The sequence below is a fragment of the Schistocerca gregaria genome, chromosome 2, assembly GCF_023897955.1.
Source record: "Schistocerca gregaria isolate iqSchGreg1 chromosome 2, iqSchGreg1.2, whole genome shotgun sequence".
Lineage (NCBI taxonomy): Eukaryota > Metazoa > Arthropoda > Insecta > Orthoptera > Acrididae > Schistocerca > Schistocerca gregaria.
The window spans coordinates 885,804,893-885,816,945 of record NC_064921.1 but is presented as its reverse complement, the minus strand read 5'-3'; the positions used below and the strand labels follow the sequence as shown (position 1 = coordinate 885,816,945).

Sequence of the window (12,053 nt, the reverse complement as noted above, 5' to 3'; positions counted from 1 at the left end):
ATTCGTTCCGATTGGCAGTATTTTAAAATTTGTTTCGTTGACCATGCACCACTTCTTCTTCACATTTACTATTTTTGCAGGTTTGTCTTGTTAAAAAAAAAATAGAGGCGCTAACTTATTGAGACTTCTTGTTAGATATTTGGATGAACTTTGTGTCTCCGACAACCAGCGATTATACGAGAGTTGGGACTTTAATAGTGGCAACTATTTACTTACAGCTCGTACAAAATAGATACATGTTTGAAAGTTTTGCTGACCTTCAAAGTAGTCACCAGCATTGTGTATAACCCGTTGCCAGCGATGTGGAAGTCGTGGGATACTCTTAGCAGTGCCAGTTGTGTTGACAGTTCGAGCGGCGCGGTCTACTGCCCGACGAATTTGTAGCAGTTCTGAAGCGAATGCCGTGAAGCGTTTCCTTCAGTTTACAAATCGAGGTGAACTCACGTGAACTCACGTGGACTTAAGTCAGGAGAGTGCAGTAAATGGTGTAGCACTTAGCAGCCCCATCAGTCAAACAAATCAGTAACAGCTTGCACTGTACGTGCTTGAGCATTCTCCTGCAAAATGATGCTCAGGTCCTGAAGAAAGTGTCATCAGTTCCGTCTCTAAGCTGGTCGTAGGTTGTGCTCCAAAAATGAACAGCAGAGAGACGGAAGTGATGACACTTTCTGCAAGACCTGACCATCATTTTGCAGGACAATGCTCAAGCACGTACAGTGCAAGCTGTTACTGATTTGTTTGACCTATGGGGCTGCTAAGTGCTATATTACCTACTGCACTCCCCTGACTTAAGCCCTCTTAAATTCAGCTCGATTTCCAAACTCAAGGAAACAACTCACGGCATTCGCTTCAGAACTGCTACAAATTCGTCGGGCAGTAGACCGCGCCGCTCGAACTGTCAACACAACTGGCACTGCTAAGAGTATCCTACGACTTCCACATCGCTGGCAACGGGTTATACACAATGCTGGTGACTACTTTGAAGGTCAGCAAAACTTTCAAACATGTATCTATTTTGTACGAGCTGTAAGTAAATAGTTGCCACTATTAAAGTTTCAGCCCTCGTATTTAATATAGCATTCCCATCATGGAGGCATAATAAGAGATGACCTAAAAGACTAAAGTTGTGCGTTCCTTTGAAGTCGGCGCCGCCATGTTAGATGACCTAAAACATTAGCAGGTTACCGTTTACGATTGCTTCTTTTTCATAATTACTGTCGCGTGCACGCAGATGTTGTTTAAATAGAAAATGTTTCAGTTCTTTCGTGACTAACGTTGTCAGGAATGCATTTTCAAACGTTTTGTTTTTTTCGGGTCTGCGTTGTATTATCGGATCAGACATGCATTCCACATCGTTAGGGTTAGTTTTTGTTACACGTTTCGAGTAACGACGAACAGAAGTATGTAATATGACAAGGCTGCTTTCGCAATCAAGCATTTTGCTTAACAGGTTTGTTACCCAGCCCGGCAGGCGAGGTAGCTCGGGCAACGGAAAGTGGCCTACGAGACGCCCAGCCTATTTTTTTTTTTGTTCTATGTGCGGGTCGGATTTGCCTCAGTCCTTGTATGCGGCAATGAACGTCGGACCGAAAGCAGCCAAAGTTTCATATCCCACCTTTATTTCCGGTTAAGCCGGTAGAATGAGAAGGTCCCGTTAAATCACGGGATGAAATTTCATCCTTGTATTCAACTGAGAAAAATGTTAACTGTCAGAGATAAATTGGAGAACAAAGAATGCCGAGAACAATGCATACATTCGTGGTCACATATTCTCAGAATATTTCACTGAAAAAAGTAGTTTATTGTTCATATAGGGAACATTCTTTAATAAAATTATGATATCGCACATCAGATATTTATGCAAAGAATGCAGTTAACGAAAATAATAGAAGGCAAGACAAGAAAATAGAGATGGTACGCATTTTAATTTGTACTTACTACAATTTTACCTTCAGCAGGAAATAATTTCTTCTTACGTTCACGCCTGCTTTCATACATGTTTATAAAAATACAGTTTGTGTGTAACTACGTTGAAAATTATTTTATAGATGTTGTTGTTGTCTGCAGTCCTGAGACTGGTCTGATGCAGCTCTCCATGCTACTCTATCCTGTGCAAGCTTCTTCATCTCCCAGAACTTACTGCAACCTACATCCTTCTGAATCTGCTTAGTGTATTCATCTCTTGGTCTCCCTCTACAACTTTAACCTCCACGCTGCCCTCCAATGCTAAATGTGTGATCCCATGATGCCTCAGAACATGTCCTGCCAACTGATCCCTTCTTCTGGTCAAGTTGTGCCACAAACTCCTCTTCTCCCCAATTCTATTCAATACCTCTTCATTAGTTATGTGATCTACCCATCTAATATTCAGCATTCTTCTGTAGCACAACATTTCGAAAGCTTTTATTCCCTTCTTGTCCGAACTTAATCATCCATGTTTCACTTCCATACATGGCTACACTCCATACAAATACTTTCAGAAACGACTTCCTGACACTTAAATCTATACTCGATGTTAACAAATTTCTCTTCTTCAGAAACGCTTTCCTTGCCATTGCCAGTCTACATTTTATATCCTCTCTACTTCGACCATCATCAGTTATTTTGCTCCCCAAATAGCAAAACTCCTTTACTACTTTAAGCGTCTCATTTCCTAATCTAATTCCCTCAGCATCACCCCACTTAATTCGACTACATTCCATTATCCTCGTTTAGCTTTTGTTGATGTTCATCTTATATCCTCCTTTCAAGACACTGTCCATTCTGTTCAACTGCTCTTCCAAGTCCTTTGCTGTCTCTGACAGAATTACAATATCATCTGCGAACCTCAAAGTTTTTATTTCTTCTCCCTGGAGTTTAATACCCACTCCGAAATGTCTTTTGCTTGCTCAATATGCAGATTAAATAACATCAGGAACAGGCTGCAACCCTGTCTCACCCCCTTCCCAACCACTGCTTCCCTTTGATGTCCTTCGACTCTTGTAACTGCCATCTGGTTTCTGCACAAATTGTAAATAGCCTTTCGCTCTCTGTATTTTACCCCTGCCACCTTTACAATTTGAAAGAGAGTATTCTAGTCAACATTGTCAAAAGCTTTCTCTAAGTCTACAAATGCTAGAAATGTAGGTTTGCCTTTCCTTAATCTAACTTCTAAGATAAGTCGTAGTGTCAGTATTGCCTCACGTGTTCCAACATTTCTTCGGAATCCAAACTGATCTTCGGCTTCTACCAGTTTTTCCATTCGTCTGTAAAGAATGTGTGTTAGTATTTTGCAGCTGTGACTTATTAAACTGATAGTTCGGTAATTTTCACGTCTGTCAACACCTGCTTTCTTTGGGATTGGAATTATTATATTCGTCTTGAAGTCTGAGGGTATTTCACCTGTCTCATACATCTTGCTCACCAGATGGTAAAGTTTTGTCAGGACTGGCTCTCCCAAGGCCGTCAGTAGTTCCAATGGAATGTTGTCTACTCCCGGGGCCTTGTTTCGTCTCAGGTCTTTCAGTGCTCTGTCAAACTCTTCATGCAGGACCGTATCTCCCATTTCATCTTCATCTACATCCTCTTCCATTTCCATAATATTGTCCTCAAGTACATCGCCCTTGTATAGACCCTCAATATACTCCTTCCATCTTTCTGCTTTCCCTTCTTTGCTTAGAACTGGGTTTCCATCTGAGCTCTTGATATTCATACAAGTGGCTCTCTTTTCTCCAAAGGTCTCTTTAATTTTCCTGTAGGTAGTATCTATCTAACCCCTCGTGAGATAAGCCTCTACATCCTTACATTTGTCCTCTAGCCATCCCTGCTTAGCCATTTTGCACTTCCTGTCGATCTCATTTTTGAGACGTTTGTATTCCCTTTTGCCTGCTTCATTTAGTGCGTTTTTATATTTTCTCGTTTCATCAATTAAATTCAATATTTCTTCTGTTACCCAAGGGTTTCTACTAGCCCTCGTCTTTGTACCTATTTGATCCTCAGCTGCCTTCACTATTTCATCCCTGAAAGCTACCCATTCTTCTTCTACTGTATTTCCCCCATTCCTGTCAATTGTTCCCTTATGCTTTCCCTGAAACTCTGTACTACCTCTGGTTCTTTGTTTATACTGGTTCCATCTCCTTAAATCCCACCTTTTTGCAGATTCTTTAGTTTTAATCTACAGTTCATAAGTAATAGATTGTGGTCAGAGTCCACTTCTGCCCCTGGAAATGTCTTACAATTTAAAACCTGGTTCCTAAACCTCTGTCTTACCATTATATAATCTATCTGATACCTTCTAGTATCTCCAGGATTCTTCCACGTATACAACCTTCTTTTATGATTCTTGAACGAAGTGTTAGCTATAGATAATGAACGTTAAATTGAAAGCAAATGCACATACCCTCAAGTTTCACCACAGAATGGTAGAAAGCTAAACAAACAGTTAAATCGCAACCGACGTTCACTGCAGGATGTCAGGCCACGGACTGAGGCAAATCCGACCTGCACAATAAAAATAAAAAACTATACGGCGCCGACAGTTAGAACACGCTAGACTTGGCGTCGGCCACCTGCTGTTCCCGAGCTACAACGCTTGGCGGGGTGGGTACACCGAACATGTTAATAAGGACTGCTGAGGTTGATGTTCCGTCTATATCATCTTGCTGAAGATGCTGAGAACATGTTTGGTCCGTTTCCAATCTCCCCTTCTCACAGCGTTCGCCCAAGAGAATTTAGGGTTCTGATGATAGGAAATCTAAAGTCGGATGACAGAAATTAAAACACTACAGTAAAAGTAACCAATGCAACCAAACTTCGTGTACATAAAAGAAAATATCCGAATGCGTGGCGTCTGTTAATTCGGATACGTCCAAAAGGACAGACACCACGCATTCATTTAACTGATTCACCTAGATGGCAATGGATCCACCTCCTTCAGTGTGGATGCACAGGCACTCCCGACCTCCTGTGTGAAACTCACAGTAGTAAGCATGGAGGAAATGCACAGGAACTGCGCAAATTTGGGGGTCGACCGGCCCAGCAGTTAACCAACTGCCTACTAAGCAGGAGACCCCGGGTACGAGTCTCGGTCCGGCACACATTTTCTCTCGTCGCAGCTGATTCCGTGTAATGTCCCGATACATCTATCATCACTAATCGCTTTCTTACCCCCCCCCCCCCCCCCTCCCTCCACCACCTTCAATTTACATATCGGTGTAAGAAAATATAACTTGAATAAGTCCACTTAGGAATGAAATGCGATTCCTTTCCTCTTCAGACTATAATAAGTGTGATTAGTATACACGCAAATGTCGCCAGCATGCAATTTTGCTCAAACCGCTTCCACCATTATCTAATGTTCTGATTCTAAAGTGAGTTGGAGTGTGTTGTGCATCTATACAGAATCAATCACTGAGCCATCTGACCTTACATGCAGTGTCTGCTCTTTTGGACACGTCTGTAAGGACAGACGTGTCTTAAAGAGTAGACACTGCATAGTATATAAACTCCTATATCTTCTACTATGTTACCGCCACCTTAACATACATCGGATAATACATGAGGCTGCCGGTGAGATAGCTCCGCAAGTTACATGCGTACTGGCAACTGCACAAACAGGCAACTTAAAACTGGAGTCACAGTAAACCTCTGGTTTCGATGTGTATGTCATGTCACATTATGTTAACCGGGGACCTAAAAACGACAGGGAGTCTCTGTCCCCGCCGCAGCCGCAGTGGTCCACAACCCCACGACGACTACCGCAGTCCACTTCACCCCTCCGCTGCCCCACACCGAACCCAAGGTTACTGTGCTGTTTGGCCCCCTGTGGACCCCGCAGGGAACGTCTCACACCAGACGAGTGTAACCCCTATGTTTGCGTGGTAGAGTAATGGTGGTGTACGCGTACGTGGAGAACTTGTTTGCGCAGCAATTGCCGACATAGTGTAGCTGAGGCGGAATAAGGGGAACCATCCCGCATTCGCCGAGGCAGATGGAAAACCGCCTAAAAACCGTCTACAGACTGGCCGGCTCACCGGACCTCGACACAAATCCGCCGGGCGGATTCGTGCCGGGGACCAGGCGCTCCTTCCCGTCCGGGAAGCCGTGCGTTAGACCGCACGGCCAACCGGGCGGGGTTTCAACGTGTAAGGTTTAAGTTCACCCCTGGTTTCTACCTTGATTCAAGCAGAAGACAGTCTTGTGAAATCAGATAATCTTTTTGAAATACACTTGAATAAACTTCTATGGTACTACCGATCCACCCCACCTTTGTATACGTAGCACTAAGTAACTATGGGCAGACAACTTGTCTCGCACAGTGTACACAAATCTTCCTCATGAATCAGTCTATAAGTGGACATCGTATCAAAATCCGTACGATAGTACCGGACACTAACCTTCACATACAGACAAAAACGTGTGAGGGACGTCATACAGATCTTTTTAAAAGAAAATAAACCACCGCAGACGCATCGTCAAAGAAATTTATTCCAAACGAATAGTTTTGGCGCAACACTTAGTCATCTTTGCGTCCTGTTTAAGAGAGAACAGTTTATACAGCTACAATGACTAAGTTTCAATAGCTAGTAAATATAAAAGTAATGTATCACAAAAGCTCTAAAACCATAAATAACCTAACAACAATTATAATATATTAAACACTCCTTTTTAACCTTAACTAATACCTTAAATGGGGGTGAAAGTGTATGGACGTAACACAACACAAAAGAAACAGTGTCATATTCGCTACACATATACATATGTGAAAAAAGGCGGTACATTGAAAAAGTAACGTTTGGCTCGCTTTAAAACTGTACTAGTAAAATACAACATAGTCTACACCAATTTCACATTTAACGCAGGGCAAAGTATCACATATGATCCAACTAAAAATAGAGGGTGCAGTAGTGTTCATAGCGTAATTTGACGTACGTAGTGCAATGACGTACTGCAGGAATGAGCGCCAACTCGTGCCGCATTCGTGTACTAATGAGCTGCCATTTCGAGTGTGGCTGTGGTATGGAGAGGTGGAGTGCACAGCACCGTGCCTTTGCTGTTGAAAGTTATTTCAAGAATAACGGCTCTGTTTTTGCAAACACAACCTGTTTTTCGAAATACACGCACCTGTCTCATAATGCTCTGTCCATCTGGAACGTTCCCATGACGTCCCAAGTTGAAATGTTCGGCGACATTTCAACTTGGGACATCATGGGAACGTTCCAGATATACAGACCATTGTGAGGTAGGTGCGTGTATTTCGAACAACAGGTTCTGTTTGCAATGGCAAACTGGAAATAAGTGAAAGAACTATGCGGACACCAGAAGCCGTGGAAAATATTTGTGCTGCACTATCATGCGCAAACTGTGCATATGTCCGATCGCTCATTCAGGAGAATAATGCACGAAGATCTCCATTTTCACCCATATAAGCTGCAGATTGTTCAGGAAATTAGACCTCGCGATTGGGTTTCACGCGAAACATTCTGCTTAACCATGCATGAGGGGAGTACCGTAAAGTCATCCTGGTGCTTTTAAAAACATGCACATAAACTGCAAATTGTGTGGCATGTTGCAGTGTCCTGCTGGTAGGTGCCATCATGCCAAGGAAAAAAAAAACTGTGTGTAGGTGTGGACATAGTACCCAAAACACATGCATATGTGTGTTGATCCACTGTATCTTCCAGAATGACAAGATCACCCAGGGAATGACACGAAAACATTCCCCAAACCATAACACTCCCTCCTCTGGCCCAGACTCTTCCCACATTGCAACTACCATCTATCGGACTGAGCATATAAAGTGATCCATGTGAAAAGGCCACCTGTCCCCACACACTAGACGTCCATTTGCGCTATTGGCATGCAAATTACATCCTTCATTGCTGATGAACAGAGTCAGCATAGGTGCATGAAACGGATGCCTACTGCAGAGGCAACAACATTCACTAACAGTCTGTTGGTAGTCCCTTGGTTCACCTAGGTGGCCGGTTGTTCTGAAGCTGCCCATTTATTTGCCCACATCAATCTCTACAGCTGTTGTTCACACCTTTTATCTGTGACCTTTGGTGCAGCACAGTTGCCTCGGCATCAGTTTTGGATGGCACCATTTTGCCATGCAAAGAATACTTTAGCCATGATGTCACATGGGCAGTTTACAAACTTAGCATTTTTGGAAATGGTCCCACCCTTAACCCAAAAAGCCAGTGATCATGTCCTTCAAGACAACAGGTAAGTAGCTCTGCTTCTGCGTTACGACAATGACTACCCTATTTTCCGCATAACCCTGACAAACTTTGTTTACCCTCCACTGCTAATGCACCTGCAATTTGTGATTGGTTATTGCACGTTGATATCGAACATATACAGTAGTCACATTAATGTGATGGGACCACGTATAATTCACCACAGACCCTTAGAACAAAAAACTGTGCCCAGTGGTTAGAGGAAAGCACAGGTCATATCCATCTACAAGAAGGGCAGCAGAAGTGCTCCACAAAGCTGTCACATGTCCTTGACTCGCATTTTATGTAGAATCTTAAACTATTCTGAGCTCAAACAAATTACGTACCTTGAAAATGTGGATTTCTGAGTGGCAATCAGCTGGATTCCAAAAACTTTGATCATATGAAATCCAAAGCCACTTACAGATTGCCAGATAGATGCAGTACCTGTTTGTAGCGATTCCACCTGCTTTTATTTCTTCGTGTTTTGCCCTCGGTGTCGGCGTACTGCTTGCTGCACTGGCTGAAAATGGGGTTTGTAATTTGGACACTGACTACTGTAAATAACGTAGCTGACATATGCACAGTTGCGTTGCACAGTCTTTTCCCTTCACTTTTTACACAATCCCTCAATAATACAGAGTTATATGTATGTATGGCCAGTGCACTATTGTTTGAACTTTCCATAAGCCTCATTAATAGTTTGCAGGTCAACCTGCACAACTTGTTAAAATAGTTTTCTGTTGAACATCTACGAGCAGTAAAAACATAACCACAAGTTCACTGTTGTTGAAGAAGAAAAGGTACATTTGGAATAACCACTGTCATTGTTTTTGCACACGGTCTAATTGTTACCCTCTTTCACGGATGCACTGTTGTTGTTCTAACCAACACCGGTTCCTCGTCTGAAACCCGGCCGTGGACTGACTGACTCGTGACCAAACAGCGGGCCCTTATGTATCGTCACAATAATAGGTACTGAAACTTTGCATTATTCGTAGTTAAATTTACAGACATTACAATTAAAATTTAACTCATGAAATTAACTGAATACATCGAAAAACAGCGACTTTTTAACAATTTTTTCTACTGTGGGAGTTAGGGTGAATTATTTATTTAAATCATGAAATTAACATATATAGTTACGCAAACAATACTTTGGACAAAATTGTTAATTACTTTGGAATTAATTAAGGACTGGCTTTCCTAACACGTTTTTGAATACACAGCCAAATAAGTACTTAAACTGCTACCATTTCGTCTTCCAAATGTTTATAATTACTACAGAATTTATATTTGTTTATATATCAACAGTAGAATGTGACTTGCGAAACAATTACTGATTTCGTCCTATAATGAAAGATACTAACTATGAATAGTTCAAATAAATTATAAAATGAATTACATACACAAAACTAAGCACAAAATTAGATCTGGTGCTATATTCTTTAAAACTAAGGGCCAGTCTTTCTCTTTTATGAAAATGCAGATAATATTCACATCTCTTACCACCATCAGTCATGACAACTCGATACAAATAGGATAAAAATTCACTAAATAATTCACTACCATCATGCTTGCACTGGCTACAATGTTTACAGCAGATAACTCTGAACATTACTGGACACTCGTTGGCTCTTAGAAAATGTATGATGTTGGAAGATTGTGATGAGCCTAGACTTGACTGCTGTCCTGTATGACTCCAACTATGTACCTATGTTTATTATGAAATTACAATCCTGATAGGGGAGAACATTACTGGTTTGAAGAATTCTTGATAGAAAGAATGGATAGTCATAACTGATAACAAAATAACTTTAGGTGTGCCCCAGGAAGGTCTGTTAGGACCCTTGCCATTCACATTGAATGTTAATGATCTTGCATATAATATTAATAGTAAGTTCAGATTTTTCACAGATGACGCAGTTATCTATGTGAAGCACTGCCTGCAAAAAACTGCATAAATATTCAGTCTTATCTTGATAAATTTTCAAAGCAGTATATGGATTAACACTTCACTCTAAATGTAAAACAATGTAAACTTTCGCATTTCACAAAATGATAAAAATGTACTATCCTATGACTAAAACATCAGAGACTGCTAGCATTGATCAACTCAAACAAGTATATGCTTGTAATAATTTGTAGATGTGAAATGGAATGGTCGCAAAGGTTCAGTCATGGATGAAACAGGTGGCAGACTTCAGTTCATTGGTAGAATTGTTAACGTCTTTTGTAGTTTTAATAGTGCATTTGTCTGCAATACAGGTCACATGAAACAGTATCATCCTCCTTTTACTGAGCCCAGAATACTGATGACTGTAACTTGATCTGTCCATGTTTCATGATACACTGTTAAAATCATAGTTTCCATTTTTTTTCTTTTTCCAAGGTAGTTCGCCAGAGCTAAGGCAAATCAGATGCCACAGTGCAGACTAGTAAGAACTTGAAGTAGCTCATAATTAATTCACTCTCAATCTTCCACAGTGTACAACTCCAACACCTCTAGTTTTAGTGGAAGTTACACGCAATACAAATTTTTCAACATTGGGGTTTGTTTATGGTAATATACATTACAAAGCTTATGAGTCACGTGCTGTGTTGTATTTTACCAACGTGTCATTACCAGTGCCAGGGATAAAGCCTATTTCATTGCAAAACACTCAGTAACAAATAAAGATCCTCCATTTTGTTGAATGGTACCATGAGTAACTTGAATATATTGTTGTTGCAGCAAACAAAATCACAGCCCCTTTATGCATCACTATTTACAGTTTAATGTCTCAAATCCAAGAAAGATAAGAAATATTTTAGACAGTTTATTTATTCAGTCAAAAATCTTCACCAGTTATGAAATACATAGGGAGCTCATAAAGCATGTTCCACATGTTAACCAGCACTAAGACCATTGCACAACAAAAATGGCACATTTTCAGAAGAGAGTACATGTTCTGGGATGCATCTGTTTCGTTTTTATGTGGATAACAGGTGCATCACAGTGAGTGAGGACAATGATGAGGCAACTGGAAACATACTTCAAAGTTGAAGTATATAGAAAAATAAGATTCTTGCGGACAAAATTTCTGTATCGCACTCACATGTTCCACGACATTCTGGATGGTATCTTGACAAAATGTAAAGTTGTGTCCAGTGATAGTTAAAAGGTGCCAACAATTTAAATAAGGATGCACAGACATAGGTGGTGCTGATCGGGAAGTCAAGAACCCAGAACATAATTTCATGCTGAAGTATGCTGTGGAATTGGGCAAAGTAGGCAACCCAGACAGTGTCAAAACTTGTTTTGACAGAAAGTAAATGTACACTGTAACATTTTATTTAACTATGTACATATTTTAATATATGTGTACGCCATTTAATATAATTTTGAAATAAAATGTCTAAAAATTATGTTCCCAGAGAGGGCGTAATTCTGATGTTTATCACAGTGGTACTGCATGCATCACCTTTTCAGCAGAAATTTGGGAATATTGTATATTCTTGGTGTTTTATCAATAACTTATTCCCCTCAAACCATTAATTTAGCTTGGCTATAAATTTATTTACAACTTGTTGTAATTGTGAAGTATTTCCTATAAGAAGGATGTTTGTGTCATTTGCAGAATAGGTATTTCTTTGAGATTCACTGTTCAAATCAAGTTCATTTGTATAAAGGAGCAAAAGGATTGGTGCAAGAGTGAATTCTTGAATCCTTTTTTTTTCCCCAACATGTTAGAATATTTTCCTGCTGTTAATGTTTTACTTCGGCTTCCTGTTTGCCATGTACTTGAAGCTTCTCAAACAGTGTGACCCAGAATGTTGAAGCCTTTTCTTAAGTATGGTATCATTCAATAATTA

General features: G+C 40.6%; 1 protein-coding gene across 1 annotated transcript in view; it reads left to right on the top strand.

The window, feature by feature from the left end:
• Nucleotides 1-12,053, top strand: part of LOC126335313 (EF-hand domain-containing protein D2 homolog) — a 262,639-nt gene that overhangs the window by 249,536 nt on the left and 1,050 nt on the right. The window lies entirely within an intron of this gene.